This window comes from Arvicanthis niloticus, chromosome 23 (genome assembly GCF_011762505.2).
Source record: "Arvicanthis niloticus isolate mArvNil1 chromosome 23, mArvNil1.pat.X, whole genome shotgun sequence".
Taxonomy (NCBI): Eukaryota; Metazoa; Chordata; class Mammalia; order Rodentia; family Muridae; genus Arvicanthis; species Arvicanthis niloticus.
Genome location: NC_133430.1, coordinates 46,508,712 through 46,526,862, shown reverse-complemented (window position 1 = coordinate 46,526,862; position 18,151 = coordinate 46,508,712). Strand labels below are relative to the sequence as shown.

Below are 18,151 nucleotides of genomic sequence, written 5' to 3'. Positions count from 1 at the left end.
CTGTCCACCACAGGGACTTCCTTCCTGCTGTCCACACAGGGACACCTTTCCCACTGTCTACTACAGGGCCATCCTCTCCAATATCCAGCATTGTGATGTTCCACAGTTCACTACAGAAACACCCTCCTCACTGTGCACCACAGGAAAATCCTCCAGTGCACAACAGAAATGTCTTCACAACTGTGCACCACAGGGACATCCTCTAGTTCACAAGAGAGGCATCCTTCACACTGTGCAGCACAGAGAGGTCCTCTCTGCTATCCACCACAAAAATGTCCTTCCCACTGTCCATGACTCAAAAGTCCTCCCTTCTGTCCACCAAATGAATATCCTTCAAACTGTCCACCAAAGTGATGTCCTCCCCACTGTTCACCACTGGTATGTCCTTCCCACTATATTCCACAAGTAGGTGATCTCCACTGTCCACCACAGTGACGTCCTTCCCACTGTCCAAAACATTTCATGTCCTTTCCATTGTCCATGACAGAAAAGTCATTCCCACTATCCACCACAGAAAGTCCTCCCTGCTGTCTACCATAGTGATGTCCTTTCCATTTTTCTCCAGAGAAACGTCTTCCACGCTGTCCACCACAGTGACGTCTTACTAACTGTCCACCACAGGTATATTCTCACCACTGTCCACCACAGGAATGTCTTACCCACTGTCCACAACAGTGTGGTCCTCCCCACAGTCCAACAAAAAAAAACTCCTCCTTACTGTCCAGCACAGAGACGTCCTCCCCACTGTCCAAATCAGGGACGTCCTCACCACTGTATACCACATGGATGTCCTTCCCACTGTCCACCAAATTGATGTGTTTACCACTGTCCACTACAGGAACATCCTCCCTACTGTCCACTACAGGGACATCCTCCCCACTGTCCACCAAAGGGACGTTTTTCCAACTGTCCTCCACAGAAACCTTCTACCCACTGTCAACAAATGAGACATCCATCCCACCCTCCACCACATTGATGTCCTCCCCACAGTCCACTACAGTTATGTCCTCCCCACTGTCCACCACAGGGACATCCTCCCCACTGTCCACCACAGGGATGTCCTCCCAACTGTCAATCACAGGAATGTCTTTCCACTGTCAAAAACAGGGATGTCCTTACCACTGTCCACCACAGAAATTTCCTCTCCACTGTCCACCACAGGGACATCCAACCCACTGTCCACCAACAGGACTTCTTTCCCACTGTCCACAACAGGGAGTGTCTTTCCAACTGTCCACAACAGGGACTTCATCCCACTGTCGACCACAGAGACGTCCTCCCCACTGTTCACCAAAGGGACGTCCCCCCACTGTCCACCATAGGGACATCCTTCCTACTGTCCACCAAAAAATGTCCTTCCTACTGTCCACCACAGGGACGTCCTTCCCACTGTCCACCTAAAGGATGTCCTCCCCACTGTCCACCACAGGGTCATCCTCACCAATGTCCAGCACAGTGAAGTCCTACCCAATGTTCACCACAGGGACATCCTCCCAACTGTGCACCACAGGGACATCCTTCTGTGCACAACAGGGACGTCTTCACAACTGTGCACTAAAGGGACATCCTTTCCACTGTGCACCACAGAGGGGTCCTTCCCGCTGTCCACCACAGGGATGTCCTTCACATTGTCCACCAAAGGTAGGTCCTTTCTCTTGTCCACCACAGTGACTTCCTTTCAACTTTCCTATACAGAATGTCTTTCATGCTGTCCACCACAGCGATGTCATAACAACTGTTCAACACACGGATGTCCTCTTCTCTGTCTACCCAAAAAAACGTCCTACCCACTGTCCACCACAGTGTGGTCCTCCCCACTTTCCACCACAAAAACCTCCTCCCCACTGTCCACCAGACTGACGTCTTCCCCACTGTCCAAATCAGGGACGTCCTCACCTCTGTCAACCACATGGACGTTTTTCCCACTGTCCACCAATTTGATGTCCTTCCCACATTGCATTACATGGAACTCCTCACCACTGTTTAACACAGGGACATCCTTCCCACTGTCCACCACAGGGACGTCCTCCTCACTGTCCAACAAAGGGACATCCTTCCAACTGTCCACCACATGGACATCTGCCAAACTATCCACCACAGTGACATCCTCCCCACTGTCTACCACAGGGACGTCCTCCTCACTATCCAACAAAGGGACATCCTTTCCACTGTCCATAACAGTGCCGTCCTCTCCACTTTCTGCACCAGGGACATCCTTCCCACTGTCCACCAAATAAAGGTCCTCTCCATTGTCCACCACAGGGACGTCCTCCCCACTGCCCACCACATGGAAGTCCTCCCCACTGCACAATACAGGGACATCCTACTATGCAGAACAAGGCCCTCCTCAATACTTTGTACCACAGGGACATCCTCTGGTGCACAACAGGGAGGTCCTCACCACTGTCCACCACATAGAGGTCCTCCTCATTGTCCACCAAGGTTATGTCCTACCCACTGTCCACCACAGGAACCTTCTCCCCACTTTCCATCATAGGGACATCCTATAATTGTCCACCAGATGGAGTTTTTTTTACATGGTCCACCATAGGAATATCTTCCACACTGTCCACCAAAGGGATGTGCTTCCCACTGTCCACCACAAGGACGTTCTCCCAAATGTTCAACATAGGGACATCCTCCCCACTGTCCACCACAGGTACATACTTTCCACTGTCCACTGCAGGGATGTCCTTCCCACTGTTCACCACAGAGATGTCCTCCTCACTGTCCACCACATGAATATCCTCCCCACTGTGCACCACAGAGATGTCCTCCTATGCACAACAGGGACATCCTAGACATTGTGTACTACAGGGACATCCTCCTGTGCACAACAGGGACATCCTCACCACTGTGCACTGCAGGGATATCCTGTCCACTGTCCACCACAAAGACGTCCTCCCCCCTGTCCACCAGAGGGAGGTTCTCCCCGCTATTCACCAACTAACATCCTTACCACTGTCTGTTGCGCGCGCCTCCCGTGTCCCCTTTTCACCCGTGGAAGAGAAACACGAGAGGCAGAATTCGGGTAGTTACCACAACGAGGCTTTACTCTTAAGTGAAGTCCGTGGAAGGGCCAAGGACAGGAAGAGGCGCAGCTTAAATACACCCTAGAGTGACGTATTCACTTCTGGTTGGCTGTTCACTCATCACCCAATATTACGCCTCGGGATTGGCCAGTGACTTTGGCGGGCTTTCTGCCTTTGCAGCTGCGCAGTTAATTGTTTACTAGTGGGAAGACACGATGCCAGGGCCATCTTGGAATGGCGGATACTGACATACTCACTACGGCTCCCAACATCTCTCCCTGTTTAAATTATTAATATGAAACAGCCTTTTGCCTTTAAGCACAGCACCAATCAAGATTTGAACTCAAGCCCGATCAAGCAAACTCCATCTTGGGGGAATAAGCGATCAAGAGCTTATAGCCCGAAGATTCTCCCTTACCCTACCAGGTGCAATGGAAACAAGTCCTCTGGGTGCAAGGGCTAAGGGGAATGTAAAGAGGAATTGACACCCATCCCTGTGCAATGGAGTATAGCTCCCAGGAGTGCAAGGGCTGTCAACCTACTATTCAGGTACCACAGTTATTCAGGCAAGGGCTGGCTGGACTTAGACCTCTCATCGACCCAGTGCAATGAGCTGAACCCTTGGGGTGCATCGACAGAGGGTCTCAGTCATCAGCTACTTTCTTAGCCTAGATAGCCAAATTTCAGGGGGAGATGGTTGCTCAAGGCTGCGAGTACTTGGGCAATAGCGGCCTTGTCATGTTTTTGTTGGGCTTTGAGCTTACAGACCAACCATCATGAACACTAATCCACAACATAGGGCTGCACCAAGCAGGCCTATCCCCACCCTTTAAGAAAGAAGGAAAGGCAGAAGAAATTCAAGAAGTAAAATCGCCAAGGGAAACAGGGTCCATTTGTGCTCCATCAAGGCTCGAAATCTGGATCTGCAATTGCTTTTGCACCTGGTCCAACTCCCCAGTCCAACTCCCTTTTAAATAAGCAGAAAGATTATGGCTTTGAATAAATGTATCATTCACAAATCTCAGAGGTGTAATACCTGGATGTGGGGTTGCTGACACGCAGCTTATTTGAACCACATCCGTGAGCTGCTCCACATGGGCTTGGAGCAAATCAACTCTCTGATTGACAAACAGGATGCCTAATATGCATCCATTTTCTGTAAAATGATCAAAGCCTCAGAAGTCTTTTCTGAGTTTTGATTAACAACAGTAGCTGCTGTACTTGATTAACCATGTCTAGGTCTAGTGATCCATTCCAACATTGTGCTAAAAAGCATGTAACATTCTTACAATCTAAGATATCAGAATTATTCTGAAAGTTGGATAACATAAAGAAAAATGGAGGGTCTACACACACTGACACCAGTTGTACAGATGTATTCTTAAACACCTTATTAATTTTAATGTTATTCAAATGGCTAGAGATATTAGATCATGTAGCCGAAACATTCTGCACTTCATGAAGCACACCATTCAACAAGACAAAGGCAGATACACCCTTTTTTTTAACATTCTAAACAGTGGCTACAACTCATAATTTAATTGTGTTGAAGCAGCGTAAATTCAAGAAAATACACATATGATTTAATTTAGGACTTGCATCCCTTTGAAAACATCAAACAGAGGTTTAAGTTCTCCTATGGTAAGCTTAAGATGAGGTTTTAGCCAAATAATATCTCTTAACAACTTTTAAAAATCACTAAGAGCAAATGAAGATTAAAAGTAAACCATTTTCTTTTTGCATGTACACTCACAAGCCAGAAGATGGCATTACATCCCCACCACAAATGGTTGTGAGCCACCATGTGGTTGCTGGGAGTTCAGCCTTTATATTTTTAAAAGTCTAGCCTTTATGGCTGAGCCATCTCTCTAGCCCCATCTGATTAGGATATAACTGAGGTCTCAAATATTGAAAGACACTGTCTTTGAATCCTTTTTTGGAGTAACAAGTACTCTAAAAAATTTTTTAAAGCTCGTTATATTGGAGCAATGGCTTGCAGAAAAAACTTTCTTTAGAGAAATCTACTAATAAAGTATCACACAATGAATAATATACACCAAAAGATTTAACCGCTTAATTTTTTGTATTAAAGCAGCAACAATATTTGCATATATATAAAATGTAAAACAATTAACCATTTTCTGAAGCAATTATTTCTAACAAATATCGCTTCATGGGCTCTTAAAAATTATGAATAAATTTACCAACTGTAAATCTCTCACCTTTACCAGAAACGTAAAGGGAAGGTATAAAACATCTTTTATATAAGCATTTACTGAAATGGCAGCTGGAGTAGGCAAGTTAGGCTGTATAAATCTTAAATTTGAACTTTATTTTGGATTAATTTAATAACCAATCTTCCCTAGTCTAATGAGAACATCGGAAAAAAGCCAACTTTATCTTCTAATAATTGTTACATACATTAGAGGAATCCAAAGCATCTCATTTTTAACAGCTTTGAATATAAAGAAATTAAAATCATAACTTTTAGTCCACAGACTGTTGTAAAGTCTTTGAGTCTTAGATTTATCTCTCTTCTCACAAGAAACAATGAAATTCTGGTAAGCACATTTCTAGGACCAGGTCTGAAGACTCAGAACAAAAGGAATGCTTAACACCTGAGCTTCTACAGGGCAGTCTGCATTGTCTTAATTCAAATGTAAATGCACTTAACCTCCCTCTGCCTGGTCTCTGAGGCTTGGCTACACCGAATTGTGTGGTTTTGATTTTAACTTAAAACCTTAAATTTAAACTGTGAACCTTAAAAGACACGTGTTGTATCTTTTCTCTATCTAAAATTAACACCAAGTAGATTACCTTTATGCTATAAAGTTTTGCTGCCACAAAACCAAGTGTAAAATTTAATGGAAAACTTGAAGCATTGTATAACTCAGGCTGCTGGCCTGTGTGCCCTGAGGACAGGCAACCAAGTAACACTCAATAGCTGTAAACAATGGAGGTGCTTCAGCATTTGAATGTACTAGCAAGGGAACAGGCCAAGATCTGACTATGGCCCACAGTGGTATACTTATCGCCAAATCGAGCGTCAGTGTCAGGAGAATCAGGGTCGTAATCTTGCAATCTGGCTTCCTTCTTCACAATCTGTACCAGCAGCGTAGGGACCCAAATGGAATTGTTTTCACCTGTGGAATAAGCACAAACAGCCTCCCACCCCGGGCCACAGCAGGCCCTCAGCCAATCTTGTAGCCTCTTGTTCTTACGAGGGACAATGGCTGCACGGCATTCAGCTGTGGCATTTTCAAAGATCATCTGTTCTATCACTGGCATTGCTTGCTCTAAGTTCGTGGGGCACTCCCCACGTGCCCGCCGCTGGAAGGCAGCTTCCCAGGGCAGACTGCCTCCCTCCTCTGCCTGCCTTTCCCGCCACACTCTCTTGCTCTGCTGGGATGCGAGCCGCCGCAAGTAGCAGAGCGCAGGCGCCCGTGCAACCGGTCTGACCTGGGCCCCATCGCAACATCTCTGTTTCCACAGCCCGAGCCGAGAAGCACGGCAGGGGACCCTCGAGCCCAAGCGAGCCGCTGGCGCTGGGACTGAGTGACTCAAGGTCTTTCTTAGTCTTATCCCAGAACGGCTATCCTTTGCACAAGCGGCTACTTCCTCCTCTATGCTATCCTCCTCGGAGCTGCCCAGTTCTATGGAGTCAGGCTCCTTAATGAAGTACAGGGGGGTCCTTTTGACCTCTGTTCTCTCTCCACCATTCGGTGGAGGGTCCTCAAGCTTAATGAACTCTGCAGTAGCCCTTGTTCCTTTTGAGTACTCTTTTCTATGGCCAGGCTCCTTGGCCTGCTTCTGTTGCCCAGGCTTTCTTGCCTGCTTCTCTTTTCCAGGCCCTTTGGCCTGATGCCGGCTAACACGCTCTGGTTCTGGTATGCTAGAGTGGCCCTCTTTCTCACAACACAAATAAGTTAAAAACAAATGCAATGCAAGCAAGAGGCTAGCTAGTGGAGCAGCAGTGGTGAGTTTAAATCCGCTTGCCACAAACACCACCCCAGGCATATCTTCCAAAGGTGTACCTCATCCTGTAGTGTTTTAACCCACCCCAAAACTTGGGGGCCTCCGCATCGCCTTGAAACTCCAGGGTTTCGGCTCCAGTTGTTGCGCGCGCCTCCCTTGTCCCCTTTTCACCCATGGAAGAGAAACATGAGAGGCAGAATTCGGGTAGTTACCACAGCGAGGCTTTACTCTTAAGTGAAGTCCGCGGAAGGGCCAAGGACAGGAAGAGGCCCAGCTTAAATACACCCTAGAGTGACGTATTCACTTCTGATTGGCTGTTCACTCATCACCCAATATTACGCCTCGGGATTGGCCAGTGACTTTGGCGGGCTTTCTGCCTTTGCAGCTGCGCAGTTAATTGTTTACTAGTGGGAGGACACAATGTCCGTGCCATCTTGGAATGGCAGATACTGACATACTCACTACGGCTCCCAACAACTGTCCAACTCAGGGTCATCCTCACCAATGTCCAACACAGGGACATCCTTCCTATTGTTCACAACAGGGAAATCCTCCCCACTGTGCACCAGAGTGAGGTCCTCCCCACTCTCCACCACAGGGATGTTCTCCCAAATGTCCACCACAGGCACATCCCCCCACTGTCCAACAGAGTGACGTCCTTACCACTGTCCACCACAGGGTCATCCTCACCAATGTCCAGCACAGTGACATCCTTCCCACTGTTCACCACAGGGACATCTTCCACACTGTTCACCACAGGGACATTGTCCTGTGCACAACAGGGACGTACTCAACACTATGTACCACAGGGCCATCCTTCTGTGCACAACAGGGATGTCCTCACCACTGTGGCCCACAGGGACATAATTTCTACTGTCCACAAAGGGACAACCTTCCCACTATCCAACAAAGATAGTTCCTCCCCAATTTCCACCACAGTGACGTCCTTCCAACTGTCTACCACAGAAATGTCATCCCCACTCTCCATCTCAGGAACATCCTTCACACTATTCACCACAGGGACCTCCTCCCAAGTGTCCACCACAGGGACATTCTCCACACTGTCTGCCAGAGTGAGGTCCTCCCCACTGTCCAACACAGAGACGTCCTCACTACTGACAATAACATGACTTCCTTCACACTATCCATCACAGGGAGTTTCTCCCAATGATCCACCACGGGGACATGCTTCCCACTGTCCACCAAAGAGACATTCTTCCCACTCTCCACAACAGGGATGTTTTTCCCACCGTCCACCCCAGAGAAGTCCTCTCCAATGAACTCCACAGGGATGTCCTCCTTACTGTCCAAGAGAGAGACGTCCTTCCCACTGTCCACCACAGGAACGTCCTTCAAACTGTCCACCACAGGGACATCTTCCCAAATGTCCACCAGAGGGACAACTTTCCCATTGTCTACCAAAGGGACATCCTCTCCACTGTCCACCATAGGGACGTCACTCCCACTGTCCACCACAGGGACAACTTCCCCATTGTCTACCAAAGGGGCATCCTCCCCACTGTCCACCATAGGGACGTCATTCCCACTGTCCACCACAGGAAGGTCCTCCTCAATGTTTACCACAGGGACGTCCAATCAACTGTCCACCACAGAAACGTACTCATCACTGTCCACCACAGTGTCATCTTTCCCACTGTTAACCACAGAGAGGTCTTCCTGTTTAAACCACAGGGTCATCCTTCAAACTGTCCACCACAGAAATGTCCTCCCCACTGTCCAAAACAGAAAAGTCCTCCCCACTGTCCACCACAGGGATTACCTACACACTGTTTATTTCAGGGAGGTCCTCACCAATGTCAAGCACAGTGATATCCTTCCCACTGTTCACCACAGGGATATCCTCCCCACTGTCCATGACAGGGAGGTCCTCCCCACTGTCCACCGCAAAGAGGTCCTTTCCACTGTCTACCAAGGGATATCTACTACAGGTTCATCCTCACCAATTTCCACTACAGGGTTGTTCTACCTACTGTTCCCCAGAGAAACATCACACTGTGAATCACAGGGACATCCTCCTGGGCACAACAGGGATGTCCTTCCCGATGTCCAACAAAGAGATGTCAACCTCACTGTCCACTACAGGGACGTCATACCCACTGTCCACCACAAGAACCTCCTCACCACTTTCCACCACAGGGATATCCTATAATTGTCCACCTGATGAAGTTCCTTCACACGGTCCACCACAGGGATGTCTTCCACACTGTCCACCAAAGGGATGTGCTTCCCACTGTCCACAACAGGGATGTTCTCCCAACTGTCCAACACAGGGACATCCTCCCCACTGTCCACCAAAGTGATGTTCTTCCCACTGTCCACAAAAGAGACATCCTCCCCACTGTCCATCACAGAGACATACTTCTCACTGTCCACCACAGGGAGGTCCTCCCCACTATCCACCACAGTGATATCCTAGCCACTGTCAACGAGAGGGATGTCCTCCCCATTGTTCAAAACAGAGAGGTCCTACCCACTGTCCAACAAAGGGATGTCTTTTCCAATTCCACTACAAGGATGTCCTCCCAACTGTTCACCACAGGGACATCCTCCCCACTGTCCACCACAGGACATCCTTTCCACTGTCCATCACAGAGAGTTCCTTCCTGCTGTCCACCAAAGCTACGTCCTTCTCACTGTCCACTCCAGAAACATCCTCCCTACTGTCTAAAACAGGGATGACCTCCCCACCAATGTCCATGTCAGGGACATCCTACACACTGTCCACCACAGGGAGGTCCTCTCCCCTGTCCACCACAGAGATGTCCTTCCCATTATCTACCAAAGTGACATCCTTCCAAACTGTCCACAACAGGGACATCATCCCCACTGTCAACCACAGTGATGTCCTTCCCACTGTCCACAAGAGGGATGTCCTTCCCACTGTCCACCACAGAGAGGTCCACCCCACTGTCCACCACAGGGACATCCTTTCCACTGTCCACCACAGGGACGTTCTCACAACTCTCCACCACACGGACATCCTCTCCAATGTCCACAACAGTGAAATCCTTGGCACTTCCACAACAGGGAAGACCTCCCCATGGTCCACCAGAGGGACATCCTTCCCACTCTCCACCACAGAGATGTCCTCCCCACTGTCCACAATAGGGATGTCCTTCCAATTTTCACCTCAGAGATATCCTCCCTGCTGTCCACCACAGTGATATTTTCCCACTATCCACCACAGAAACTTCCTCATCACTGTCCACCACAGTGACATCCTCCCCACTTTCCACCACAGGGATGTCTTTCCCTCTGTCCACCACATGGATGTCCTTCCCACTGTCCACCACATGGATGTCCTTCCCACTGTACACCAAAGGGACATCCTCCCCACTGTCTACCACAGGGACATCCTCCACACTGTTCACCACAATGACGTCCTCCACACTGTCTCCCAAAAGGACGTCATTTCCACTGTCTACAAGAGGGATGTCCTCCCCAATGTCCACCACAGGGACATCCCTACCTCAGTCCACCACAGGCATGTTTTTTCACTTTCCACCACAGGGATGTCCTCCTGTGTACTAAAAATATGTTTTTACCACTGTCCATCACAGGGTCGTCCTCAAAAATGTCCAAAACTGTGACGTCTTTCCCATAGTTCACCACAGGGACATCATCAACACTGTGCACCAGAGGGACATACACCTGTGCACAACAGGGTCATCCTCACGGTGCTCCCTTTCAACTGTCCACCACAGGGATGTCCTCCCCACTGTCCACCAGAGTAAGGTCCTCACTACTGTCCACCAGAGGGAGGTCCGCACCACTGTCTACCAAAGGGAGGTTTAACCCACTGTCTACAAAAATGTCCTTCCCACTTTCTACCACAGGGACGTCCCCCCACTGTCCATCAGAGGGACACACTCCCCACTGTCCACCAGTGGGACATTCTTCCTACTATCCAACACAGGGACATTGTTCCCACAGTCCCCAACAAATACATCCTCCCCACTGTCCACCACAGGGAGGTTCTCTTCACAGTCCACCACAGGGATGTTCTTTCCACAGTCTACCAAAGGGATGACTCCCCAACTGTCCACCAAATTGACTTACTTCCTACTGTCCACCACAGGGATGTCCTCCCCACTGTCCATCATAGGTATATTCTTCCTACTGTCCATGACAGTGCCGCCAGCCCACGGTGCAACACATGGATGTTTTCCCCACTGTCCACCACAGGAACCTCCTCCTGTATACAACAGGAATGTCCTTACCACTGTCCAAAACAGAGTCGTCCTCCCCACGGTCCACCACAGGGACATCCACCTGTGCACAAGAACATCCTCCCCAATGTCCACAAGGTTGTGCTCCCCAGTGTCTGCCACAATGAATTCCTCCCCACTGTCCATAAAAGGGATGGCCTCCCCACTGTCCAATATAAGGACATCCTTCCCACTGTCTACCACAGGAACATCCTTCCCACTGTCCACTACAGAGACATACTTTCCACTGTGCACCACAGGGACATTCTCCTGTGCACAGTTGGGATGTCCTCACCACTGTCCACAACAGAGATGTCCTTCAAACTGTCCAACACAGGGACATCCTTCACACTATCCATAACAGGGACATCCTCTTGTGTACTACAGGCCCCTCCTCCCCACTGTTCACCTCAGGGACATTCTCCCTACTGTCCACAACAGGGATATCCTTTCCACTGTCCTCCACAGGGATGTCCTCCCCACTGTTCACCACAGGTACATTCTTCCCACCATCCACCACAGAGACATCTGCCCCACTGCCCACCAAAAGAATGTTTTCCCCACTGTCCAACACAGGACATCCTCCTGTATACACCAAGGATGTCCTTACCACTGTCCACCAAAGGGGCATCCTCCCTACTGTCCACCACAGGAAGGTCCTTCCCACTGTCCACTACTTGGACATCCTCCCCACTGTCCACCACAAGAAAGTTTTTCCCATTGTCCACCACAGAGATGTCATCCCACCATCAACCACCTGGACTTCCTCTTAATTGTCCTCCACAAGGATATCCTTGCCATTTTCAACCACAGGAAAGTGGCAAACCACTTTCCACCACAGGAACGTCCCCTTCACTGTCCACCATAGGAACATACTCCCCACTGTCTATCACAAGGACGTCCTCCCCACTGCCCACCACAGGGACGTCCTTCCCTCTGTTCAGCACAGGGAAGTCTTCACCACTCTCCACCACAGGGACATTCTCCCCACTGCCCACCACATGGACTTCCTCCCCACTGCCCACCAAAGGGATGTTCTCCTCACTGTCAAACACAGAGATGTCCTCCCTACTGTCCACCTCAGGAATGTCCTCCTTCCTATCCATCACTGAAACATCCTCCCCACTGTTCACCACAAGTACATCCTCCCCACTGTCTACCACAGGGGCATGATACCAACTGTCCACCACAGGGATGTCTTTCCCACTGTCCACCAACTGGACAGTGCATGGCCAGCTAATACAGTGTTTATACCAAAATCAAAGGACACATCTTAACTCAAACTGCACAAGTAACGTGTATTTAGTGTTTTCAGCACTCTAATAGTTGTCTTTAACTCAGGTAGTACACATTCTTTTCTACTTGCATATTTATACAAGCATGCCCTCTTTACTTTCCACCATAGTAATGTTCTACAATCTGTTCACCACAAAGACGTCCTAGTCACTATCCACCAAAAAGATGTCTTCCTGTGTACCACAGAGATGTCCTCCCCACAGTCCAACACAGATGTGTCCTCCCCATTGACCACCACAGTTATGTCCTCTACACTATCCACCATAAAGATGTCTTCACACTGTCCCAACTGAGACATCCTTCACACTGTCCACCACAAGGACTTACATGTGTGTACAACAGGGATGTCCTCCCCACTGTCAAACACAGGGGTGTCCTCTTCACTTACCACTACAAGGACGTCCTTCACAATGTCCACCACAAGGACATCCTTCCCACTGTCCACCACAGGGATGTCCTTCCCACTGTTCACCACAGGTACATTCTTCCTACTGTCCACCACAGAGACGGCCACCACACTGCCCATCACAGGGATGTTTTCCCCATTGTCCACCACAGGGATGTCTTCCTGTGTACCACAGGGACTTCCTTGCCACTTTCCAACACAGGTAAATCCTCCCCACTGTTTACCACATGATGTCTTCCCCACTGCCCACCACAGAGATATCCTCCCCACTGTCTACCATAGAAACATCCTTTCCACTGTCCATCACAAGGAGGTCTACCCCACTGTTCACCATAGAGAAGTACTCCCCACTGTCCACCACAGTGATGTCCTCCCCACTGTAAACCACAGGGATGATCTTTTTACTATCCATCACAGGTACATCCTTCCCACTGTCCACCACAGGGACATTCTTCTCACTGTCCACCACAGAGATGACCTCCTGTGAATCACAGTAACATCCACCCAACTGTCCACCACAGAGATGTTTTTCCACTGCCACCACAGAAATATCCTCCCCACTGTCCACCACAGAAAAGTCCTCCTCACTTTCCATCACAGAGATGTCTTCACCAGTGTCCACCAAAGCGATGTTCTCCTGTGCACTACAAAGAAGTCTTCTCCACTGTCTACTACAGAGATGTCCTCTCCTCTCTTCACCACATAGACTTTTTTCCACTTTCCACCACAGCGACATCCTCCCCACTGTCCACCACAAGTATGGCCTCCTTGCTGTCCACCACAAAAATGTCTTTTCACTGCCCACCACATAGACTTTTTTCCACTTTCCACCACAGGGACGTCCTCACCAGTGTCCATCACAGGTATGTTCTCCACACTGTCCACCACAGGTACATTTTTCTCACTGTCCACCACAGAAATGTCCTCCCCACTGCATACTGCAGGGATGTCCTCCTCAAAGTCCGCGACAGAGATGTCCTCCTGTGTACCACAAGGTTGTCCTCTTCACTGTGCACCACAGGGAAATCCTCTCCACTGTCCACCACATGAACTTCCTCCCCACTGGGCACCACAGAGACGTCCTTCACACAGTCCACCACAAAGACGTTCTCCTGTGCAACAAAGGGACATCCTCCCCACTGTTCACCACAGGGACATACTTCCCACAGTCTGCCAAATGGAAAACCTCCCCATTGTTTGTCACAGGTTTATGTTCTTCCCACTGTCCACGACAGGGACATCTGCCCCACTGTACACCAAAGGGACATCCTTCCCACTGTGCACGACAGGGACTTCCTCCTGTGTACCACAGGAAGTCTTTACCACTGACCACCACAGGGGCATCCTTCCCACTCTCAAACACAGGGTAGAGTTTCCCACTGTCCATCATATGGACATCCTCTCCACTGTGCACCACAGCGACATCCTCCTGTGCACCACAGGATGTCTTACCCACTTTCTACCAAAAAAGTCCTCTGCACTGTCCACCACAGAAATGTAATTCCAAAGTGTGCCACAGGGAAGCCCTTTCCACTGTCCACCACAGGTATGTTCTTCCCACTGTCTGCCACATGGACGACCTCTCCACTGTCCACCAAAGGTATGCTTTTTTCCACTGTCTGCCACAGATACATCTTCTCCACTGCCTACCACAAGGACATTCTCCCCACTGTCCACCACAGAGAAATCTTCCCCATTGTCTACCACAGCGATGTCCTCCCCACTGTCCATCACAGAAACATTCTTACCACTGTCGTCCACTGAGACGTCCACCACACTGTCCACCACAGGGATTTACTCCTGTGTACCACAGGGACGTGCTCCCCACCCCCACCACAGCCGTGTTCTCCCCACTGACCACCACAAAGACATCCTCCATGCTTTCCTAGACAGAGATATCATCTCCACAGTTAACCACAGGGACATCCTCTCGACTGTCCACCACAGGAATATCCTCCCCACTGTCTACCACAGTGTTGTACTCCTGTGCACAACAGGGATGTCCTTTGCACTGTCCATGACAATCACTTATTCCCACTGTCCTTAACAGAGATGTCCTTCCCATTGTCCACCACAGGGACATCCTTTTCACTGTCCACAACAGCGATGTCCTCCTCACTGTCCACGACAGTTATGTACTTCAAACAGTCCACCACAGAGATGGGCACAAACTGTCCATCACAGGGATGTTTTCATCACTGTCCACTACAGGGACATTGTCTTTTGTACCACAGGGATGTCCTTTACACTGTCCACCAAAGGGGCCTCCTCCCTACTGTCCATACAGGGATGTCCTCACCAATGTTCACCAAGGGGACATTCTATCAACTGTCCAACACAGGAATGTCCTTTACACTATCCACCAGATTGTTGTCCTCCTGTGCACCACAGGGACATCCTCGCCACTGTCCACTGCAGGAACATTCTCCCCACTGTCCAAAACAGAGATGCCCTCCCCATCTACACAACAGGAAAATCTTATCGACTGTCTACCACAGGAATGTCCTAACTGAACACCACAGTGAAATTCTCTCAACCATCCACATCAGGCACATCCTCCTCAGTGTCCTCAACAAAAAAGTATTCACCACTGTCCCCTCAGGGCCGTCCTTTTTACTGTCCATCACAGGGACATCCTCCCCACTGTCCACCACAGGGTCATCATACCCACTATCCAACACAAAGACGTCCTCCTGAGTACCAAAGAAATGTCCTTCCCACTGCCCACCACAGAGGCATCCTCCCCACTGACCACCACTGGGTCATCCTCCACACTGTCCACTACAGAGATGTACTCCCAACTGTCCACCACAGGGATGTTCTCCCCACTGTCATCCACAGGAAAGTCTTCCCCACTGTCCGTTACAGGAAAATCTTCCCTACTGTTCACTACAGGGACATATTCCTCACTGTCTACAACAGGAAAGTCCCCCCAACTGTCCACCACAGTGACTTCCTCATATGTATCACAGAAACTTCCTCAGCACTGTCCTCCACAGGGGCATCCTCAACTATGACCACCAACTATGACCTCAACTATGACCACCACAGGTAAATCTTTCACACTGTATACCACAGGGACCTCCTCACCACTGTACACCACAGCGACATCTTCCCTACTTTCTGCCACAGGCACATCCTCTTCAGTCTCCTCAACAGAGAAATCCTCACCACTGTCCACTCAGTGATGGTCTTTTTACTGTCCACCACAGGGATGTCCTCCCCAGTGTCCATCACAGGGAAATTCACCCCACTGGCCACCACAGGGACATCATACCCAATGTCCACCACAAAATCATCCTCCCCACTGTCCACCTCAAATATGTCCTCCTGTGTACCACAGAGATGTCCTTCCCACTGTCCAACAGAAAAGCATCCTCCCTGTTGAACACCACAGGGACTTCCTCCACAGTGCACCACAGAAACGTCCTCCCAACTCTGAACCATATGGATGTCCTCCCCACTGTGCACCACAGGCAAGTCTTCCCTACTGTCTACCACAGGGATGTATTTCTCACAGTCAAACACAGGCATGACCTCCTCACTGTCTACCACAGATATGTGCTCCCCACTGTCCACCAAAGAAAAGTCCCCTCCAGAGTCCACCACAGGATATCCTCCCATCTGTCCACCACAGAAATGTCCTCTTCACAGAGAACTCATCCCCAATGTCCACCACAGGGATGTCATTTCCACTGTCCACCAAAGGAACATCTTTTTATTTACCACGGGGACTTCCTCAGCACTGTTCTCCACAGGGGCGTCCTCAAAACGGAACACCACAGGGACGTCTTCTTCACTGTCCATCAGAGGGACTTCCTCCCCACTCTCCACCACAGGGACATCCTCCCCAACTTCCACCACCAGGACGACCTCCTGGACACTACAGGGACATCCACCAACTGTCCACAACAGATATGTTCTCTCCACTGTCCACAACAGGAATGTCCTTCTCTGTCCACCAAAGCGACGTCCTTCCCAATGTCCACCACACGTACATCTTCCAATGTACCACATTGACGTCCACCTCACTGTACACCACAGAAATATCCTCCCCACTGTCCACATTAGGGACATCGTCTCCACTGACCACCACAGGTACATCCTCCCCACTGTCCACATTAGGGACATCGTCTCCACTGACCACCACAGGTACATCCTCCTCACTGTCCACCACAGCGACGCCCCCTTTGCAACACTAAACCTCCTCCCTACTGGCCACCACAGAAATGTCCTCTCAACTGTCCACCACAGGGACATCTTCCCCATTGTCCACCACAGGGAAGTCCACACCACAGTCTACCACAGGGATGTCCTCCAATGTACCACATTTACATCCACCCTCTGTCTACCACAGAAACGTCCTCCCCACTGTCCACTACAGGTAGTCTTCCCAACTTTCCACCAAAGTTAAGGACTCCTCACTGTTCACCACAGAGATGTCTTCACAACTGTTCATCACAGGGACGTCCTCCTGTGCCTCACAAAAACCTCCTCCCCACTGTCCAGCACAGGGTTGTCCTCTTTCCTGTCCACCACAGGAATGTCCTCCTCACTGTCCACCTAAGGGACGTCCTTGCTACATCCACCACAGGGACATCCTACCCACTGTCCACCACAGGGATATCCTCCCCACTGTCCACTACAATGACATCATCCTTATTGACCACCAAAGGGATCTCCACCTCACTGTCTAACACAAAGACAGCCACCCCATAGAAATGTCCATAGACATAGACTGTCTATGTCCATAGACAGTCCACCATAGTGTTGTCCTCCTGTGGACCACAGGGACGTCCTCCCCACTGTCCACAATAGGGACATTCTCCCCACTGTCCAAAACAAAGACGTCTCCCCACCGTCCATCACAGGGAAGTATTCCCCACTGTCCACTTTATGGACGTCCTCCCCACTGTCAACCACAGGTATGTCCTCACCACTGTCCATCACAGGGACATCCTCCTGTGCACCACAGGGAGATACTCACAAATGTCCACAAAAGAGATATTCTTGCCATTGTCCACCAGAGGAATATCCTCCACACTCTCCACAATAGGGACATGCTTCCCACTGTCCACCATAGAAACATCCTTTCCACTGTCCACCACAGGGACATCCTCCTCACTGTCCACTACAGAGAAGTCCTTCTCATTGTCCTCCACAGTTAATTCCTCCTCACTGCCCACCACAGTGACCTCCTACCACTGTCCACC

The 18,151-nt window shown here is 49.7% G+C and overlaps 1 pseudogene; it reads left to right on the top strand.

Moving 5' to 3' along the window:
• The window catches only part of LOC143436596 (Y-box-binding protein 3 pseudogene), a 74,971-nt pseudogene extending 68,384 nt beyond the window's left edge, over nt 1–6,587 (top strand).
• The last annotated feature ends 11,564 nt before the right edge of the window (nt 6,588–18,151 follow it).